The sequence below is a fragment of the Canis lupus genome, chromosome 7, assembly GCF_011100685.1.
Source record: "Canis lupus familiaris isolate Mischka breed German Shepherd chromosome 7, alternate assembly UU_Cfam_GSD_1.0, whole genome shotgun sequence".
Lineage (NCBI taxonomy): Eukaryota > Metazoa > Chordata > Mammalia > Carnivora > Canidae > Canis > Canis lupus.
In genome coordinates this window covers 27233420-27256769 of record NC_049228.1, presented here as the reverse complement: position 1 = coordinate 27256769, position 23350 = coordinate 27233420, and the positions used below count along the sequence as shown (strand labels likewise).

The 23350-nt window shown below is 41.0% G+C and overlaps 1 pseudogene; it reads right to left on the bottom strand.

Annotated features, from left to right (window-relative positions):
• Positions 1–18385: 18385 nt before the first annotated feature.
• On the bottom strand, positions 18386–19912 carry LOC100684720 (annotated as a pseudogene).
• Positions 19913–23350: the final 3438 nt, after the last annotated feature.

Here is a 23350-nt window from a genome sequence, read left to right as displayed (position 1 = left end):
ACAACTGCTGGATGACTTGGGCTTCCTTTCTTACCCTCACAAGGGAAAAAAATAGTATGCATGGTAGCGATGTCTATAGTATAGGCAAAATGGACTTTTATGGGTTTTGGAGGGACCCTACATGATACTTTCATTTTTCTATGGGAAGATGCTTCTCATGGTTTGCATCAAAGAAAAACATACTTCTTTTTATAATGCACTTGAAGACTATGCTGGAGGACAGTGGGAGAAACAGAGAAGTGGAGTCTGGGTGCCCAGGAGTTAGCACCTGGGGCTGTATTGCCCAGAGATCCACATGTCAGTGGATATTTTGTAAATTAATACATATTACAAGCCTAGCAGCTATTCACATGGAGAATCTGTGGAATGTTTTAATGTTTATAATAGCTTCTTATAAGCTAAAAGTTTATATTTACTGACAGAGCACAATCAGCTTGTGATCTTTGGTGTGAAGCCAAGGCTATTCTGATCTACTGTTAATTAAATAAAGGGTCAGTATACAGTGGAGGGGCAGCAAGAGTCTCAGAGAGGTTCATGCCACCAGAGGGACACGTTGGAAAATACACCTAAACCAGAGCCTATTGTGGACTGAGCTTCGTGTGTAAAAAACACACAACCTGGGATCCCTGGGTGGCGCAGCGGTTTAGCGCCTGCCTTTGGCCCAGGGCGCGATCCTGGAGACCCGGGATCGAATCCCACGTTGGGTTCCCGGTGCATGGAGCCTGCTTCTCCCTCCTCCTGTGTCTCTGCCTCTCTCTCTCTCTCTCTCTGTGTGTGACTATCATAAATAAATAAAAAAAAATAAAATAAAAAAAAACACAACCTAAGACTTTTGGCTTTTGAAGAAGTTCCCAAATAGATCAAATGTTGCTTTATCTCTTTGGATAGTACCTCATACCTAATCATGTTCTTGCATTTACCGACTCATTTTTAGTTTGAAACGTATGACCCTCCTTAGAGATTGGTACTAGTAACCCCATTTTACAGAGGAGGAAATGAGGTGCTTACCAAGTTCTCAATGGTATCCCCACCCACATCTTCGACGCCACTATCGTAGCCTCTTCCAATTCAACGAGATGGCATAGGATTTGTAAAAATTCAGCCCTAATCTACATTAAGTTCATAATGATTTTTCCTGGCAGATACTTAGTATAATCTTTACTTTCAGAATGATATCGATGGGGGCATCTGGGTGGCTCAGTGGTTGAGCATCTGCCTTCAACCCAGGGTCTGATCCTGGGGTCCCAAGTTCGAGATCCGCATCGGGCTCCCTGCATGGAGCCTGCTTCTCCCTCTGCCCGTGTCTCTGTCTCTGTCTCTCTCTCATGAATGAATGAATAAAAAAAAATCTTTAAAAAAAAGAGTGCTATCGATGAAGAATTCACAGAAAAGCAGAATATCTTCCATAGAAAATGATGCAAGTGTGTTAAAATATTCCCATTCTATTGCATTTAGTCTAAGGGTGGAAGATTAATAATCAGCCTGCACTTGTTTTAAGTGATGATTCAATAACATCTTAAAGTTTTACTCAACTTCTTCCAATTATACCTTTTGCTTGTTCCTTGTATTTCCACTCTCTTAAGGGTTAGCGTATTTTAGCAGAAAGATTATGGGAACAAGATCGCTCCACGCAGTCTGATCTCTCTGTGGGTCACTGGCCATGCCCCACTTCCTCCAGACTTAAAATGCTCCTGAAAGTTCTTGTGAAGATACCATGACGAAAGGAGAGTGTGAGCCTTAAGGTGTGACACTGGCAGCTTTAAGGCTGCCGACTCCTCCTCCGAAAGTCTGGTAGAGCCAAGGGCCCCCAGGAGGAAAGTCGCTCCTGAATTCACTGCACATCGCTGGGTGGTACAAGGTTAGGAGTCATTCCCTGATAAGAGAGCCGCTATTTCTGGTGCCCCAATTGTACACCAGCTGTTTTACACAGAGTCCTCTCCACCACCCTACTAGGTGTGTAGTATTTCCCCACATTACTTCTGAGGAAATTCAGTTTCTTTATTTTTAAAGATTGTGTTTATTTACTTGAGAGAGAGCACAGGCAGGGGTGGATGGGAAAGGGCAGAGGAAAAGGAGAAACAGATTCCCTGCTGAGCAGGGAGCCTGATGCGGGACTCGATCCTAGGACCCAGGGATCATGACCTGAGCTGAAGGCTGACGCTCAACTGACTGAGCCGTCCAGGCGTCCCTTAGCAGTCATTTTGAAGACCCAAAGAAAGACCCGTTGGTGAGGGTGGGAGCTGGGATGTGAACCCACCTCTTCCCCAGGGCCTGGGCTTCCCGAGGGACCCGTTAGTTCTTTGCTTTACTGAAGTTAAGTAAACGTACCAGGAGATAATACCTCAGCGTGACAGGTATTGTTAAAGAGAGGGATTTCGTTACTGGAACATTTTCATCCACTCATTTCCTTTCTAAATTCCTTTATTCCACAGAGAACAGAAAATCTCTTTCCTGATGATCAACTAAATCCATGTAACAGATTTCAGTAAGCATGACTCAAAGAGTTTTTAATTAAGAGAGCATTACAATGTATTTAATTTGAAAAGATGGAACTGTGATCTCTCACCAGCAAAATGAAGTGGTGAGAGAGCCCCGAGGAGGCAGCATACGTATTCACTGAACGTCGGCAATTTGGCCTTAAGTGAGAACAGTGTGTCCTGTCCAAAATCCCAGTTCTGGTGGGTTAGAACCAAAGCTCAGAGCGGAAAATTGTCTCGGAAGAAGGAACTATCTTCTGTGTGGCTTTTTGCCCTATGTAAAAGTAGAAAAACATCAAATATGGAAAGTCAGGGGATGACCTTATGGCAGTGGCCCCTTGAGCATCCTGCTGGAAATTCTGTGCATTGAAGATTATCTGTGGATATAGTTCGAGTCCAGTCTAACAGACTGTCAATCTCCCAGGCAACCTGTCCACAAAAATCTAGCTAGCCCGTGGTCAGGGAAGCCAGAATGATTTTACGATTAGCACCAGCAAGACTTAAAAAAAAAAAAAAGGCAAATCCCCTAAAAACAAAAACAAATAAATAAAAACCAAGAACACAGTGTAGCCCAAGTTAAATATAACTGCTCCACTGATTTTTTTTTTGTTTTGTGGATTTGTTTTTAACAGTTTATATCATCACAGTGTTTTATGCTGATTCTGTACTCTTTGTGGAATCTTGATTCACTTTTATGGCAGCAACACTGGCATTTGGGGGTCTCCTGTGCCTTTCTGATTGTCCCTCCATCCTAGCTGGGTTCCTTTCTTCCTTCTGCCCCATACCTATAGGTGCCCTACTGTTCCTTTCACTCATCCCTACGTTTCTCACAATATACACAGTCATTTGGAGAGCCTGTCTGTGGTATTTGGCCTTTAAAATGGCTGTTAAGGAGCCCCTGGGTGGCTCAGTCGATTAAGCATCTACCATTGGCTCAGGTCATGATCCCAGGGTCCTGGGATGGAGCCCTGCATTGGACTCCCTGCTTCTCCCTCTCCCTTTGCCCTTCTCCCCTGCTCGTGCTCCCTGTCTCTCACACTCTCTGCCTCTCTCTCTCTTGCTCTCAAATAAAATCTTTTTTTTAAAAAAGATTTTATTTATTTATTTTTTATTTTTTTTTCTGCCATAGACGGAGAGGCAGAGACACAGGCAGAGGGAGAAGCAGGCTCCCTGAGGGGAGCCCAATGTAGGACTTGATCCCAGGACTCCGGGATCATGCCCTGAGCCCAAGGCAGATGCTCAAACACTGAGCCACCCAGGTGCCCCTCATATAAATAAAATCTTTTAAAAAAGAGAGAGGTTAAAGACCCTGCCTCCTGATCTCCACACCCTTATGTCTGTCTCCTCCCACGTTATGCCAGAGCTGGTCTATATGACCAATTACATTGGCTGAAATGATGTCATGTGACTTTTGAGATTAGGTTATAAAAGACTGTGGCTTCCTTCCTGAGATTCTCAAGCTTTGCTCCCTCGCTTGGATCACTCACCTGGGGAGTGATGGGCCACCTGTTGTGAATGGGCCCCACGGAGAGGTCTACCTGGTGAGGAACTAGACCTCCAACTGCTAATAACATGAATGAGCTTAGAAGCGGATCCTGCGCCAACACTACCCCCCCCTCCATCAAGGATAACCCTGGGATGTGGTCAGGTGGACATCATTGCCTCCTTAGGTGTTGACCCAGCCTATGCATATGCAGCTGAAGGCAAAGTGGAAGATATGAATGGAGATTTTAAAAAAAGGAACGGGCAAAATAAATAAAAGGTAATATCTAAAGTCTATTACTTTTTTTAAGATGGAAAAACTTAATGTGTTTATATGCTAAAGGGAAAGAGCCAACAGAGCAGAAGCGTAAGTATTAACAATAATAGGAGCTGACATTTATTAAGCATATCCATGTGCCAGGAGCCATGCTAAGCACTTTACCAGGATTATATTACTAATCTTTCATAACACACTTTTAAAGTAGGTACTGTTATTAGAATGATATTTTACAGATGAGAAAAGTAAGGCTTTGTCCAATATCACCCAATGAGGGTGATCTAAATAAAGGGGCTCTGCACTGCTAAGCTCTGGAATGCAGAAGTAGAAGCCTTTCCTGGGTGGGAGGCCAAGCTTCTGCTTAACAAGCATCTAGTAAATGCCAGGTCCTTTATTTACATTAATTCTGATGCTGATGTATCCCTCCGGGGAGATAGACACATCTCCCCTTCCTAAAATTGAGAAAAGAGCCTCTGTGGCTACTGATTTGCTCAAAGTCTTCGTCTTTTCTCTTTAAACACTCTGTCATGAATTCCGATGAATGTGGGGCTTGGCAGCCTCAAATCATCATCAGCACTTGTTTCCAACACTTCTCATCTAGTGAACTCAAATGAGAATTCCTGGCTCAGGAAATGAAGCTCTTGAGAGCAGCTGGAGACATCACCCGCCTAAAGAGGCTTGACTCAACTACTGAGTCAATTCTACCTTCATCCTGGCAATCCTACCTTTGCTTTTGACAATGGAACTTGGTCCCACTTTCATTTTTTTTTAATTTATTTAAATTCAATCTGCCAACATACAGTATAGCACCCCGTGCTCATCTCATCCATGCCCTCCTAAATGCCCGTCACCCAGCCACCCCACCCCCAACCCTCCTCCCCTTCTGCATCCTTTGTTTCTCAGAATTAGGAGTCTCTCATGGTTTGTTTTCCTCTCTAATTTTCCCCCACTCCGTTTCCCTCTTTTCCTTTATAGTCCTTTTCACTATTTCTTATATTCCACATATGAGTGAAACCATATGATAATTGTCTTTCTCTGATTGCTTAGTCCCACTTTTAATGACACAGACATGGTGCTGTTTGGAAGCCTCCTTTCATTGAACAAAGCAACTGATCTTTTGTATTTCTTTAAAAAAAATTGCAATGTGCAGAGTATTTTGGTTTGATCATAAACATTTTCTGAAGATAATCAGTAGTACAACATTGGAAAAAATGGTGTCTACACCATTACAGTCTAGAAAATGTAATATAAAGTCTTGTTGAGTGAGAAGCTTGGAGAGAGAGGAAAAAAATCACAGGTAGAAAGACAGCATGTTATTAATCTTGTCTTTAACTGAGCAGCAAATATCACCTGAAATGTGTGTGTTGGCTCCCATTTTCCAAAGCACAGTCCCATATATGCTCGTTTGTTCTTCACAACAGCTGGCCTATCAGTTAGGAATGCTTTCATCTACTAGTGGCAGGAAACCAGCTTAAATAGATGGAGGTTGTTTTTCTCGTTTAACAAGACATATGGGGGTGGCCTTCTGGAACTGCTGGGGTAGCCCAACAGCCCCTCACCAAGGATCCAGGCTCCTCTGATCTTCCACTTCACCATTCCTACCATGTTGGCCTCTCAAAAAAGTCACTAATGGTTGCAAAACAGCTGCTCTAGTCATCACATCTGTGTTCAAGGCTGGAATAAGGAGGAAGAGAAGGAGCAGGCACCAGGGACTTTAGGAGAAAAGTGAAAGCTTTCCCAACAGACCTTTCATTGGCCAGAACTGTGTCAGTCCGCCATCCTAGCTTCAAGAAGAGTGGGAAAGCAATTTTGTAGCCTTTCCAGCCTCTCTTGGGGACCTAAGCAACAGCAAAGAATTTTGGTATGGAAGTCTGATTAGCCAACCAACAGTGGGCCACATAGAGTATTTCCACCTCCAATTTACAGATGAAAAACTAATGTACATATTGCAGACTCGGTCACCCAGGGCAGAGCTGGGGCACAAACCTAGATCAACCGATTCTAGTAACACTCATGTTACTTCTGTACTGCTCAGCCTCCAAATTCTACTACAGGAACGTATATGTCATGAAGAGCACAGCTCTCAAAAATGTATAGTAATCGGGATATATTCCAAGTGGATTGTTTTTAAACCAGTAATTTTGTATTAATGTATCATATGACATTTTTATCATTGTTGTTTTAAAAAGTCATTATTCGGGATCCCTGGGTGGCGCAGCGGTTTGGCGCCTGCCTTTGGCCCAGGGCGCGATCCTGGAGACCCGGGATCGAATCCCACGTCGGGCTCCCGGTGCATGGAGCCTGCTTCTCCCTCTGTCTGTGTCTCTGTCTCTCTCTCTCTCTGTGACTATCATAAATAAATAAAAAATTTTTAAAAAGTAATTATTCCATTCTTATAAATATATGTAACAATTAAGCTTTAAAGACTTTGAAACACTGTTTGTTATTGCAAGTCACCAGTGGGGAAACCTTTACTTTTCAACAATAGGGGATTGGTTGAAAAAGATCATATGCTGTGGAATAGAATTAATCAGAAATAAGGTTTCAGAAGAATATTGTTTATATTCAGAATATTTTACTAAATGAAATGAGTAAATTATAAAACTATATATATGATATGACTCTAAGCTTGTAAATATGTTTTATATTTAAGTGCTAGGTATAAATATAGCAATATTCATAGTGATTATATTTAGGTAATGAGAATACACAATATTTTGGTCTTTATCTTTACATTTTTTGCAATATAATTTTTAAAAGCCAGGTTTATTGAAGTATAATTTATACACAGTTAAATTCACCCTTTTTATATGTGTGACACAGTTATGTATCTACCACTTTAATAAAAATACAGAATGTTTCCTTTGTCCCCCAAAAGTCCCCTTATGTCCTTTTGTGGTTAGTCCCTTCTCCCTTCTCCCTTGGCAACCACTGATACCAGTCTGTCTCTATAGTTTTGCCTTTTCTAGAATGCCAGATAAATGTAAATACATAATATTCAGCCTTTTGTTCTGGCTTCTATCAGTTAGCATAAATGCTTTTGAGATCACCCAAGTTGTTGAATAAATCAGTGGTTCACTCCATTTTATTACTGAGTAGTATTCTATAGTGTGAATGTATCATAATATGTTTATCCTTTACCAGTTGGTAAAGTGTTGTTTTAAATTTTGGATGAATAGTAATGTCTTAGTTTACTAGGGCTGCCATAACAAAGTACCACAAACTGGATGGCTTAAACAACAGAAATGTATCATCCAACAGCAAAAGAATGATAAGGCGGGGGGACCCAAACATTCACCAACACAAGGAAATGGAAAGGAAGTTTGAGTCTGTCTCCTGAGAAATTGAAACTGTCTTACACCTTGCATAGATTTGAAGGTTGAATTGATGTTACCTAAGTGGTCCAGAAACCCCAAAAGTGAGAAAGGATTTAAAAATCAGTCCTGTTGGGATGCCTGGGTGGCTCAGCAGTTGAGTGTCTGCCTTTGGCTCAGGTTGTAATCCTGGAGTCCCGGGTTTGAGTCCCATATTGGACTCCGTGCATGGGGCCTGCTTCTCCCTCTGCCTCTGCCTCTCTCTGTGTGTCTCATGAATGAAATAAATAAAATCTTTTAACAAAATAAAAATCAGTCCCGCTTAGAAGCATCTGGGTGACTCAGTCGATAAGCATCTCATTTCCTCTCAGGGTCCTGGGATCATGCCCCCAGTTGGGTGCTGAACTCAGCGGGGTGTCTGCTTGTCCCTCTGCCCCTGCCCCACTCATGCTCTCTCTCTTTCTCAAATAAATAAAAAATATTTATAAAGATTTATTTATTTATTCATGAGAGAGAGAGAGAGAGAGAGGCAGAGGGAGGCAGAGGGAGAAGTGGCTCCCTGCAGGGACCCTGATGTGTGACTCGATCCCAGGACCCAGGGATCATGACCTGAGCCAAAGGCAGATGCTCAAACACTGAGCCACCCAGGTGCCCCTAAATAAATAAAATCTTAAGAAAAAAGAAATCAATCCCTCTTGGAATGCTTGGCAGAAATTATGTAAAATTAGAAAGCAACTTCTATGGGGTTCCCATAGGAAAAAAAAAATATCCCTACTAAAGATAATTACCAATGACAATTTATGAAACAAGGAAGAACCCATTAGGCCCACCACCAAAGACTACTTGGGTTGTGAGTTGCACGTAGTTGCACATGGGTGGTGATAAGATCAGAGCCTCTGGAGTTGTGTGCTGTGCTGACCCCTGAAACCACCTACCATCAGCGAGGACCAGCAGGTACCACCACCCACAGGGGGAGTAAAACCAAAGAACATAATACAGGCTTTATAAAAATAATTGAAGACTTGAAAGGAGGACCTAAATAAAATTCGAAGAAAATAGCAAGACACACACACACACACAGAAAATAGACAGAATTGGAAAAGAGATATAGCTTCTAAAAATGATAAATATGGTCAAACTAAAATCTCAAATATATAGGTCAAACAGCAATTAAATATATAAATTGAATAGAAAGCTGATGAGCTGGAAGATAAATTGAAGGACATTCCAAGCTTGCATCACAGAGACATAAAAAGGTAGAAAATGTGACCAAAATTAAGGGGCTTGGAGAAAGTTGATATGTTCTTTTAAAATGTGGCTCTTTTTAGTTTGTTCTTGATAGAAAAGAGACTATTACATGGTTATAAGTTCTTTAGGTTTCTCTGTTCTCATATATTCATTTTGGAAAACTCTTCAGAAGGGAGCTGGCTTTAAGGAATGTCAGAATGGGACCCCCCTGCCACCAAAGAGTTTTTTATTATAGACTTAGAATTAATAGCCAGATGATTGAAGGAAGACTATAGTTGCTATGAAGGCAGATGTAATAAAGACCCACAGAAGCTCTGATTAGGCAGTTGATATTCAAACTCTAAGTGGAAGAAGTTTAAAAATATCTTTATGGGAGAACAGGAAAAGCCATAGTTAAGTGGAGATATTTAAAGCTTGAGTTTCATGAAAGAAAAGATCCTAAGTCCTGTGTTGGCGTATGTATTTCTGTAAGTCCTATTCCAAATATTTATTTATTATTTAGCCAAATAGTTACAGGGAAAGTGGGAAAATTATATTCATACTTATTCTTTTTTGTTCATAAATCATCCTGATTATTTCGGTCACATCTGGAGCAAGTTTACAATAGCAGGGCCATCGCCAAATACAAGTATCCAGTGTTTGCTTGGGAGTATCAACTACAATCACAAGCAGAATGCCAAGAAGGAAATCACCGGTCTCTTTTAGAGCTGACTTGTACTTTCAGATGAACACAGTACAAGTATCTGATCGTAATTCCTTCTCAGAAATAATATAAGCTACCGGTGAATGGACACAAGCAGGGGATGAGGACTAGGTAGAGGATGAGAGCCTTTATTTAGGAGGAGACAACCTGTTTACAAAAGCAGGACCAGGCTGCTGTTGGAAGTCATCAAGCAACAATGGCCTGCAACCAGTCTTCCTCGTAATAAAATGCGGAAGGGAAAAATCATTCCAAATTGTAAAAGTAGATTGGTAAATATTTTGGCTGCATATTTCTGGGAAGGCTGTTTTCTCTCTCTGCTAACTTTCCCCCTTAAGTAGGGCATACCATTCAGAATTCGAAACCTGATGGCCAAGTTTTTAGGATAAACAAGACTTTGTGGCTCTAGAAGGAGCCTGGTCTTGAAAACTGATTTAGTTTGGAAATCAGGGTGAAGGGAGAGGAGGAGTAGTTGTTAAATAAAAGGAATATGGACGTTGCAAAGACATGATGAGGTTCCAAATGCTTGGATTTTGTTCCTGGCACTAGTACTTCTCCCGGCAATTTTAGGCACATATAATAAATATGAAGCCAACTTGGCTAAGCCCAGAGCTGACTGAGGGAAGTTCAAGAGTGAAAGCCATCAACGAGTGGGACTTCAGCTGTGTGTATAGAGACAAGTTTTAGAAGACAACATAAGGTTTTTGGGGAAAGAAGGATAATATGAACTTTTGGGGAAAACATAAGCTATTTAGGAAAGCCAGGAAAAACTGATGCTACTTAAGATACAGAATAAGAAAAATGATCCACTGAATAAATTAGATGGAAGAATATGAAGTTAAACACCAGAAATAAAAGAAAAGGAACAGAATTGTTGGCTTTGCTGTTGTTGTTGGCTGACACCTGTTTGAAATAGAGGATTTAAAAACTTTTCTTTTAAACCCACCTTTATAATGTCGAAGGAGCCCCTGAGCTGAAGAAAAGTTCAGATGAGAAATGAGTTTTACCTAAACAGATGTAAACGGGTTGAGTTTGGTACGTGCCAGCAAAATTGAAGGTTAAAGGGAAAAAGTTGCAAAATGATGATAGTTTTCCCGTTTTCTTATGAAAGAAGCCATTGTTCAGGGTGTGTGGCTGGCTCAGTCGGTAGAGCATGCCACTCTTGATCTCGGGGTCATGCATTCAAGTGCCATGTTGGGTGTAGAGATTACTTTAAAAAAAAAGAAAGAAAAAGAACCCATTGTCTGCTAGCTAGTAACATTTTCTTGCTAAGAAAATTGTATTTTATATAATGCTAAAAGATGTACATTTTACTCTTCATCTTATGGAAATATAAAATACTTCAATTTATTTTTAAAATGCTTTGAAACAGTTCTGATGTTGCAGCAAGGTGTGGAAATCAATGATTTTTAAAAAATTGTATAATTTGATGTAAGAGAGTCAATGGTAACCTGAGTTTACCTTAGTGGTGCATGGTTTCCAAACCCCATAAAAGATTAACTTATCTCAGGATTTATCAACCTCAGCACTCTTGACATTTTGACCCAGATAGTTCTTTGAAGTGGGGGGCTGTTTTGTGTATTTTAGAACGTTTAACAGCATCCCTGACCTTTCCCAACTAGATACCAACAGCAGCCCCGAACCTATGACAAATAAAAAATGTGTCCAGATATTGACAAGTGTCTGGGGAGGGGAGTCACCTCAAATTACTCCCACTTGTGAGGCACTGGTTTATTTTATTTATTTTTAACACAGGTCTTGAACCCATAACACTGAGTTCAAGACCTGAGCAAGACCTCAGGTCTAAGTATCTGACGCTTAACCAACTGAGCCACCGCCCCTGGTTTATTTTAACAGTGTTATGATAAACCACTTAAGATTCATCTTCTAGGGGCTCCTGGGTGGCTCAGTCGGTTAAAAACATCTGCCTTTGGCTTAGGTCATGATCCCAAGGGTCCTGGGATGGAGCCCTGTGTCAGGCTCCCTGTTTGCCGGGGAGTTGGCTTCTCTCCCTCTCCCTCTCCTTGTTAAATAAATAATAAAATCTTAAAAAAAAAAAAGATTCATCTTCTAATTAAAGCAGAAAAAAAGTAAGCTTATTTGTTTAATTGATATCCTCAACAACAAAGTGTGACAAAGGTAACTGGTGTTAAGTTGAAGCATGTCAAGTACCGTTGGGTACTTCACATATTCGTGATGATGGTGGCTCTAAAGACAACAGACAGGAAGGAAGGGGGAGAGAGAGAAGACGGTGAAGGCAGAGCACATGCTATGCTTTCTGTGCTTAGAAATGGCTGGAATCGGCTGCCATCAGCTCGCACTGGGTCAGAGCCTGTGAACAGGAAAGCTGGCAGCTGGAGAGGGGTGAGGTCAGGTGGGACGCAAAGGATTTGTTGTTTTTTTAAATCAAAATAGTAGTTTTCCTTGCTACAATGATCTCAAAGACTTAATTCCTTTACAAAGGGCATTTTCTGGTCCAATTCATATTGACCTGGCTTTGTGACAAAATGCATAACCTCAGACAAGGAGGATTTCCAGGGCAGATGAGAGAAAGTAGATGTTATGTTGTTATATTATTCACTGATTCAGTGAAGCTTTAAACTTCCTCATAATACATTTAGGTTTCTCAAATTCCACCACCCATTTTGCATACAGATTCAAAAAATACTAATTGGATGTAAGGCTCTCAATACATGCTAATTGTGGGCACTTTATTAATTGCATTGAATACGAGCCAGGATCTCCTGTGGCCAATATTGTCCTGTGCACTTAAAGAGAGGATAGGAGACACGGAAGATGCAAGCAGGTGAGTTGAGCTAGGTAGGTGAGTGAGTCTAGGATAACTCGTGCTACCTTGTGAGCACAGCTTTTTTCCCACTGGCCCCAGGCTCTCTCTGCCACACCTGCAGCCTCTCTGCATGAGCCTGGGTGCTTACAGCTCAACACATGCAGACCTGCAGCTCCTGAGAGATGGTGGATGGCAAGTTTCCTCCTCACACCTCTTGTGTTATTTCTCTTTCTCTGAAGGGAGCCCGAGTTCAAGAGGTTGCAGTGAGCTCTATTTGGATCAGCCTTCTGCACTGAGGTACAACTGTTCAGAATGTTCTAATAATAGAGGTGATTTAACGTCAGTTTTGCACCAATCCCAGAGAGCAAGAGGGACCCTCATGGTGGCAACGGGCAGGATCTTGCTCTCTCTAGGCCAGGCCAATATCAGCCCGTGCATAGATGTGAATATAACTGATTTGAACTTACATATTTCCTTCTCTTTGGCAAATAGCCACAGCCGTGAGCCTCCAGAGGGGACCCCCCCTCCCCCAATCCTGGGCCCAGGATTCTCAAATATTTCAAGATATTTTGAATATGACCTGGCTCAGGCTAGTACTTTCAATGCTTTTAGCTAGTGACTGAATTCCATTCAAAAAATTTCATCAAGGGGCACCTGGCTGGCTCAGTCAGTGAAGCATACGACTCTTGATTTCTGGGTTGTGAGTTCGAGTGACATGTTGGGCATAGAGTTTACTTAAAATTTCGTTGAGCTTGCATGTCATGCCAAGGTGGATGGAATAGTCAGCGGACAGATTTGCCAATTGTATGGGATAGATGGCCAGTTACAAATGAGAAGGGATTTCAGAGGAGTGGGGTGGAAATATGGTAGTAATTTCCTTTTGCCTTGACGCTTATGATAGTAATCACCACTCCTCATCCTTGAGCCACAGAGAAAGGTGAGTGGAGAAATGAGAAAGAGGAGGCCTGGCAATAGAGTAGGTGGCATTAAGTACATTCATGGTGTTATGCAACCACTACCACTTTCTATCTGCAGAATTCTTTTTGTCTTGTAAAACCAAAATTCTGGGGACACCTGGGTAGCTCAGGGCGTGATCCCAGTCTGGGATTCAAGTCCTGCATCGGGCTCCCTGTGCCTGCTTCTCCCTCTGCCTATGTCTCTGCCTCTCTCTGTCTCTCACAAATAAATAAATTCTTTTTAAAGACCCCGAAATTCTGTACCTATTAAGCAATACTCCCATTCTCTCCTCCTTCCAGTCCCTGGCAACCTCCACTCTACTTTCTGTCTCTGTAAATGTTACTACTCTAGGTACTTCATGTAAACAAAGTCACACAGTAGCTGTGCTGTTGTGACTGGCTCATTTCACTTAACATAATGTCCCCAAGGTTCAGCCATATAGTCACAAATGATCAGATTTCTTTCCTTTATAAGGCTGAACAGTATGCCAGCATTTTGTATGTATATACCCTATTCTGCATGTTCATTCATCTGCCAATGGGCACTTGGGTTGCTGCTACCTCTTGACAACAAGGCTATGAATGCTGCTGCTATGGACAGAGGTGTGCAAATATCGGTTCAAGTCCCTGGCTTCAATTCTTTGGGGTATATATCCAGAAGTGGAATTGCTGGATCCAATTATAGTTTTATTTTTTAAACTCCAGTTTTGCACAGCGGCTGCAGCATTTTGCATTCTCACCAATGGTGCACAAGGGTTGCGATTTCTCCACATCCTCACCAGCACTTGTTTCCTGTCTTTTCTAGTCACCTTCCTACTGGGTGTAAGGTAGGATCTCATCGTGGTTTTGATTTGCATCTCCCCCACGGTTATTGATGCTGACCCAATTATGCTTTATAACTGATACAAATATTTTTAAAGACAAAAGCTTTATATGTCAATACTTTAATGTCATTTTCTCCCTGTTCTTGAACAAGCTGCTCAACATTTTCATTTTGCATTGGATTCTGGAAGTCACGTAACCAGCTCCACTGATGGGGAAAGAAGCAGCTTAGTGACTTTAAATAGTCTGAGCCTATGATACTTCTTTGCAAGGAGGTATTGATCACCTGTTGCCCATCTCTCTTGACTAAGGAATGGAGTAAATAGACTTAGTGGTCATTTTAGAGACTTATTTGCAAAGGAGAACCACCTAGTGCAAGGTGCTGGGGCTTGAGGTAAAGGATCTGGTGATTGGTTTCACTTTGGATTTCAGCTTCAGCTCTATCGTACATCCCCAGTGCCAGTAAAATCTCCCTCTGAGCCTTGATTGGCCGGTCAGGGAGGAGGCAGATCCCAAGATGAGCTAGGATTGTCTTGTAATGCACGTGTCTTGTTTAAGGCTACGGCGTCACTTTCAAGTCAGCAGTAGTGAAGATGAAGAGGGAACTTTATCTTCAACACAGGTAATCAGGCTGCTTCTGCGGGCACAGAGAGTTCTGGGGGTCTGAGGACTCCAGTCTCAGATGCATCTATGCAGATACCCCATCCCAGATCTCTAGGTCCTATTCCTCTGCCAGCAGGACCCTGACTTTGTGTAGGAGGCTTCCTAAGGCTAAGTCATCCTTCTTTGAAGTGCTGCCATTCTTCTGGCTAAGTCCTGGGCCTGGTCTTCAGCTCTTTCTGCTGCTTGTTAGCTTCAGGAAATGAGGGTCTCTCTACTTCCAAGGAGACTCTCTAATTCTCACGTTTTGCTTTAAATTCATACTTGGTTGCCCTCTACCTGTCGTTTTTCCTTTTTCAAAGCTATGGATGCTGTTCAGCAGTAGGCATTCCATTCCACAGTCCTCCTAATTACTCTGTCTCCTGTTGCTCTCAAGTGCCAGAGACATTGCATAAACTTATGCATTCCCTTTTACATGTTTCCTGCCCACTTCACAAGAGGTGAAAATTTTAGCAATTGTACTGCCACTGCATGCCAGGGACTGTCAATATTGCTACCTCCAGCGATTAGATCTGTATTGCCCTCTTATCCATGGGTGATCTAATTCCAGGATCTTATCCTTCAGATCTGTTTTCTAGGATCACTCCTAGTACCACCCATCTTCGGGGGGTTGCTTAGAAATAGCTGGACCTAGGGAATTGGGTCCATTTGCTTTGTCAAGGAAGTGCTTTTTAGGAGAAAACCTCCAAGGGACTAAGTGATGCAGGATAAAGAAGGAAGAGATGGCCAAGCAAATACGTAGCCTTGGGTAAAGTCTCGTCTTGGCTGATCCAAGGGTGTGTGTGTGTGTGGCCCCTGAAGCATATATCACAATATAGAATTGTACCATCTTGAAACATTGGGTTTCAAGATGATCCATGAGCCACCCAGGGATCCCCCTAAACTCTTAATTTTGATTTGTCTTAGCTGTCTTCACCATGTAGGTGTTCCAGTAATTTTTTTTTTAAGAGACAAGGATATTCTATTTTCTGGGCCCTCATGTTCCTAATATTGTGTGTGTGGTTTTCATACATCAGTGATAACCACCTGGGTTTAAAATTCTTGTGTCACAGTTCCCTCCTCTCAACTCCACAGATGCTGTTCTGGTATTCTAAAACTTTGTGTTTGGGAATACCGAGGCAAGCCTACTTTTTGGTTCCTTGTAGGTAGCACATGTTTCTGCTTGGATAGTTACAGGATTTTCTTTAATATGATGACTTACATAGTTTGCCACAATGTATCTTGATGGGTCTTTTCTTATATATGACAAAACTTTTGTCCCACAGGACAGTCAAAGTTTAAGTTTGCTGGATTGATTAGATGATGGTTCTGGGTCTACTCTTTCAGGTTTCCTCCACAGGAACACTGTCCCATTCTTAGTGATTGCTGTCATCTCTGAGAGCTGTCACCATTTTCATTTTTGGTCTTTTTCACCTGTGTTCTGTGTTGTCTTCTCAAGTCTCTCTTCCATATCTCTCATATTCTTTAGTCAATTCTATTTATTGCTTCAGTAAAGGACTTAGTATTGGCATTGTAATTTGTTTCTTGGCAATCCTTGCTTATTGAAACTTGCTCCCCTTCTAGCTGATCTGTCTTTACAACTCCTTTAATTGTTTCATCTCACCTTTTCCCTCTTTCTGACTTTCTAAATTATGGAGGTCATATCTTACATCCTCTCATGGGTGCTAAGGTACTCTAAACATTCATTTAGTTCCTGTAGTACATCATTTTCAAAATCATGGTCTTGCTCTGACTCTTCAGGATAGTCGTCAACTCATCCATTCAACAACTATTTGAGCACTCAGTGTGATACCTGCAATCATAGTGAGGAGTATGTAATACATCGGCGAACAGACGAGACCAAAACCCTCTCTCCTCATGACACTTACATTTGGATGGATGGAGAAAGATCATAGACTGCAGAATGTTGGCAGGGTTTATTGTTCTGGAAGAATAGAGGGAGATTGGATGGTGACTTGAGGGGACTTCATTGAAAAGGACTTAGAACCTGGGAATCGTTCACACAGGTCTCTGAGGTGGGATGTTTCAGACAGGGACACAGTAGACACTAGATCCTGAGGCAGGACCATGCCTGATGTGTTTGAGGAAGAGTGAGGAGGCCACAGAACAGGGAACAGGCAAAGAGGACAAAAAGGAACTTGGGATCAATTATGAGAGAACTTGTAGGCCACCAAAAGTGTTCTAAAGAAGATGGAATGCCACTAGAGAGTTTTGAGCAAAGACATGATCTGATTACACTTTGAAAGAATCCTGTCCATGTTCTGTGGAGATAAGCTGTGGGGAGCAGAAATGGGAGAAGCACAAAGACCAGTTGGAAAGTGGTTGTAGTATTGCGGGTGACAGATGATGATAAAGCAAAGGACTAGGTGGTCACAGCAGATGCCTGAGAACTGGCCAGAGTCTTGCTGTATTTTTTTAAATTATTTATTATGTTTATTTATTTTTTTGAATATAAAACTATTGACCACTGTTTGCCAGTATTTACAATAAAGTAAACAATATACAGTTGGATAACATTCTGACTACAATAACTAAAGTTATTGTTTTCTCTGGTTTCTACTGAACCAGTAGTTCAAATACTGAGAAGATTGAGCCTACATGTTAGGAATGAGTTGGGGTGAAGAAAAAACATGCAGGTCAAGAATTTGGATTATAGAAGTCTGTCCACCCATTTATTCCAGCAGTTGCTAAATTGCGAAAATTTCTAACCACCTCGTTATGATTAGGTTTCCATCAACAAAGTCTTAGACACTCCATGAATCATGACCTTTTAGTCAATAAAGCACAAGGGTTTTCAACTTCTTGAAAAGGAATGGTTCACTAGAAGGAACCTTTAAATATCCATTTAACTAAGTTTTGCTTACCTAATTAAAGTACACCAAAACTTGTCTAGTTTTGCCCTTTGGGTGGGGAGGTTGTTGGTGGTGATTAAAATTTTCCTTTCAGGGATCTTGCAAATAAACTTGCATTTATTTGACTGTAACTAGGGATATGAATTCTGATATGGCTGCTTTTAAATTGTCCAATTTAAACTCTCTACATTATATTTAAATTGTCCAATTAATTACAAAATTTGAAAGGTTAAGGCTTCAGGAAAAATTTCAATGTAACTTTAAGTGATTTATTTCTTAAGTTGCTGAAAATGATAGCATCCCAAAAACATGGCCTTATCCATGGTTATAAAATGCTGTTTTTGTTTTGGTGAATGTTTCAAAAATAACAAAAAGAAAAGAAAACCACTTATTTATGTACTTTTAAATATACACACAAAAAGCCCTAAATAAACAAAAAACCCAGAATGGTCCTTAGGCATATAGGAGTTAAACACAAATTTTGACTGAGTAACAACTATGAAGATTTCCCCCAACATTTAGAAAAGGTGTTCTCTGATGCAGGGGGATAATATGGTCTCAAATATTCTTTTCTGATAAAGGAAACAACTACAGAAAGCTTTTATTTGTTCAAAGTAAACCAGTGCTATAGATGCAAAAAACCCCAACAACTCCCCCAATACTACTTCGAAACAAACATATCAAACTTGATTTTCATTAGAATGTTATTTCTTCACACTAATAAACCAAAAAACAAAGACCCAGATTTATATATATAAATATATTTAATATATATTAATGTTTTATATATTAATATAAATATATTATATATATATATAAATATATAAAAAGCAATGCAAACAATTATTGAGCTTCATCTTCTGGACAAGAATGCCAAGTTAGTCTCTCTTCATAAAATGCAATTACAATTTGAGGACACTTCATATTTGCCTCTTTTGCCAGCACCAAGTCTGCCTCATCTGAATCTTTCCATTTCATGAGAAACATTAATTCTCCACTGCTGTCTGTGGCACCAATTATTCATTCAGGATCAAGACCTCTGGCAAAGCCTCTTGGTTTATCAGCAGCACCTCTTTTCTTCTTTGATTTGCTATCATCAGATTCGCTGTCAGCTAAAGATTTTCTTTTTGTAGCATCTTTTTCTTTACCAGCTTTTTGAGAATTAAGGAATGCTTCAATTAACTCTGGACAATCTAAATTTTCTTCAGGTTCTCAAGTATTGTCAGCATCTGTAAGTCCCTTCCACTTCAGGAAATAAATACTCCACCTTCCCATTCACTACATGGCAGTCCAGTACTTTTTCCACCATAAATTCTTCAGGCTCCGCCTCTCCTCCTTTTTTACTCTTTCCATTCTGTTTCTTTCCCTTTTGCAGTGTAGTTTTATTGGAGGCCATTTTTTATTGCAGACTTGAAGAGCTATTACGTTCACGGCATGGCACCTGGTGGTCCCCGGAGGGGAGGGAGCTGAATTTTTTAAAAAAGATTTATTTATATTTATTTTAGGGAGGAGGGAGGTGGAGAGAAAGAGCTAGCAAGCGAGAGAGCAGCAGGAGGGGCAGAGGCAGAGAGAGAGAGAAAGAATCCCAAGCAGATGCCCCACTGAGCGTGGAGCCCAACCCAGGTGCCCCTCATGCTGCATTTTAAGGTAGAACCAGAAGGATTTCCTGACCCATTAGTTATGGGTTGTGAGAGAAATGGAGTATGACTTTGGTTTTTTGGCATAAGCAAACTGGAAGGATTCAGTTGTCATCACCTGAGATGGGAAGGAATGCTTATGGAGTAGGTCTGTGGGAGCAAATTGGAATTCTGTTTGGGACATACTAAATCTGTAATGAGTAATAATGAAGATGTCAAGTAGAGTATTAGATATGAATCTGAATTCAAAAGTTAAATGGGAGACATAAACTTGGGGTGTCAGCACATAAATACCATTTCAAAGGTAAGATTAGGTGAGATTTCCAGGGAGATTGTATGTGGAGAGCAGACCCAGAGCAAAATAAATGAAAGACAATTACTATATGATCTCACTCATATGTGGAATTTAAGAAACAACAGGATCATAGGGGAAGGGAGGAAAAAATAAGACGAAATCAGAGAGGGAGACAAACCATAAGAGACTCTTAATCATAGGAAACAAACTGAGGGTCACTGGAGGGGATAGGGTAGGGGGATGGGGTAACTGGATGCTGGGCATTAAGGAGGGCTCAGGATGTAATTAATACTGGGTATATGGGATCCCTGGGTGGCACAGCGGTTTGGCGCCTGCCTTTGGCCCAGGGCGTGATCCTGGAGACCCGGGATCAAATCCCTCATCGGGCTCCCAGTGCATGGAGCCTGCTTCTCCCTCTGCCTGTGTCTCTGCCTCTCTCTCTCTCAATCTGTGTGACTATCATAAATAAATAAAAATTAAAAAAATTAAAAAAAATACTGGGTATGAGACTGATGAATCACTGGCCTCTACCTCTGAAACCAACCATTGTAAGAAAATGCCTGAAAAGGAAAAAAAAAAAAAAAACGTTGGGGCAAAGAGCAACCAGGAAAGTAGGAAGACACCAAGTCCAGGAAACGTGTATTAAGAAGACAGCAATTAACCGCATCAAAGGATGCCGCACTGGGACGAGGAGGGCTGAGAGTGGACTACTAGATCTAGCGATGCAGAGGTAGTGGCACTGTGACAAAAGTGAGACTGGTGGAGTGTGGAAGCAGAGGCTCAGCTAATATGTTTAAGAGAACGAGTGAAAGAGAACTACAGAAGCAAATATAGGCGAATTCTACCAAAGACCTTTGCAGAGATAATGGTGGAAGCTGATAGGGTGAGTGGAGGAAGGGTTGGTTTCGGTCATTAAGAAGGAAGAAACAATAGCGTATTTGCATGTTGCTGGGGAGGATCCAAGAGGACACTGTCTTTCCCTGTTACACAGACCCCACGCACATCCTTGAAGACTCCTCAGATGAGGGCTAGTCCCATTACTCAATACATAGGGTAAGTGCGCTGCCCTTGTCCTGCTCATTGTACATGTGGCGACCAGTTAGAATCCTTCCTATAACTGCAGCTGAAAAGCAGGCTGGCTCCACAGTAGTTTTCTAGCATTTAATAGGCATTCATGGAGCATGACTGATGGATCCAGGAATGATCTGACCTTCCTGACTGGTTCTCACTTAACGACTGGATTATATGCAGCACTGTTGTCTTCACAGTGTTCTTATCATGGCGCTTCCCATTCCCATTTCCATTCCAAACTAGAGCACTTTCCTTGTGGAGACTATGTATCTCGGGGCACCGTGCGCCTCCAATGTCAGCCCCCTGCCACACCGTGCTGGAGTACTGAAAAGACTGAACTCGGTGTTAGGTGGAGGGAGGCTGAAGAGCATGAACCCCACTCTGCTTGTCTCTAAAAGCAGGGCCAAGCAGCTGATGGCTATGTCAGATTTTCTGACTGGGGATAGCTAAGCTAAGTCTAAGAGAACTTTGTCCTCCTTCCTACTTCAAGTAGACATGACTGAGGTAAATAAAGTATGAGTATTCCACCACTTGTTTTTGTCCACTGTTGAGATTCAGTGATTTTACACTGAGAAATTCCTCCTTGATTCCATCAATGGGTTGTGCATTGGGCATGGCTTTTGGTGATAGAATACTTTTTCCTTCTCTGATTTATCCCTCCATGTATACTGCTGGAAAGCTGGGGCCTGTTAAATCAGGGTGATCATCTAGATGTTATTTGAAGTGAGCTATGCTCTGAAGGTAAGGCAACAAGTAACACATAGTGAATAAGCCAAAGTGCTTAATTTTGTTTTCTATGAAATAGTTTATTTTACGGTTGATTTTGGAGGGGCTACAAATACATATCTGATATGAACACAAGGTTCTGAATTCTGCAACGCTGTAAGAATAGTTATGAAGAACGGAGAAGCAAGAGAATAGGGCGCACGACATTTACATTTGCTCATCTCCACCATACATCAAAGGCACTTATCAAAATGGTTAAGTAGAAGAGTGTGGACTTTCAAACAATGACATACCCAAAGCATAAAAATCAAGTGACTGAATTTTCCTATTCTTTGATTTTAAACGTTTTACTAAACTCTCTGAAATATGCAATTTACTTTGTAACCTTGCAATCCAATCATCCATTATTCAAGACTTCTTCAAATGAAAAGAATCTGATGGAATACTATAAAATCAGAATTTTTCTAGACCCAATTATCGTTAAAGAGCACTACTATCCTCTGGTAAAGTCCAAAGGCCACATTATATGATCATGTCTTCTCTGCGGTGAGGATTATAGGAGCAGACTCTCATATTAGCACACTGGTGTCTGTGTGGTTTCTTAGGCTCACTAATCTAGAAACTGCCAGGCACACAGCATTATGCTGGGTGCTATGGAGATGCACAAATATGGTAGATCTGTGCTTTCATAAGCTTACATTTTCCCACTTTGAGTCCATCATGCTTTCAATTCCTACTGACCTGTCCCAGGCAGTTTCTTAAAACAGGAGTGAGATTCAAAGAGTTCACATCCCCATCCCTTATTCTATTTGATTCTCAGAAAAAGTCAGAGTTAAGACCCAAATCAAACTTATAAAGATGGCGCAAGGTCCACATCTGTCTGACGTATGGTTCTGTTTGTCTACAACATGGAAAAAGCAGGGGACAGACTGAGAAGTAAGGCATCTTCCAGCTCCTTAGGACCCGGTGCCTTTACATTGCTCTGTGATAATTCCCTGCGTGAATATGAGCACTACAATGCATTCTAAAACAAATGTATGCATGCTTTTGGACTGATTCATACTCTTACTCCGCACTCACAGAAAAAGAAAATGGACTTCAACCACATTTTTGTGTGAAAACACAAAATCAGACTATTAGAGCAGTTAGTTTGACTTGGTAATACTCAGCACAACTAAAGACCTCTTCTAATGGCATCCCTTCTCAACATGAAAAAACGATTTCTTGCTGTTTCCTAGTCAGTGTATATACATACAGATGTGGACATAGTAAGTGTGGGTGGCAAGCATGGTGAAGAGTGTATTGACAATGATAAATTTTCATTTTTTATTCTTCCTCAATCTGTGCAAGTATAATCACTTCATTTTCAGGATACCCATATGCTGTGTACAGAACTGAATGATGTCAATTTTTGCTGTAAAAATGCTGAAATTTCTAATGCAGAGTGATTGTATGGTTAAGTGATCTGCAGGAGAGCTAACACAATGTATTTCTCTACTTGATGTGTACTAATGATTTTCTTCCATTTTAGATAATTTTCCATGTTCAATATTGAGCTTGCTCTTAAACAAGGAATCCCCAAGTTCATAAAATTGGAGTGCAGTTTTCAGTGAGCTTTATCAGGATGGAGAAACTGAAAGACCACTGGTAATACTGGTGTATAGTCAGGAAGAGTTAATTAGTGTTATAATCACAAAATTGCTATAGGCTTTAGTAATTAAACATAAATTATAAGGGTAGGTTTCAGGCATTATAAAAATAGTGACCTGATTTCACTGGGTACCAACTAGTATTTACAAAGCTACTTGAATTTTTCAGTTGATCTTCTTTGCTGTTAAATAATGATAGTTTTGATAGTGTTGTAAAACTTCATTTTTCAAGTGCAGGATGATCTGAGCTGAATGAGAAAAAGAACGATTAAGGGAAGGAAGGAAGGTAGTGGGCCTGGCATCAATTGGAACATTATTTTTCTTTTGTTTTTGAATGTAAGAAAGCTCATGTCTCTAAGATTACCACAGTAAAGTCATAAACAGACCAGGCATTTT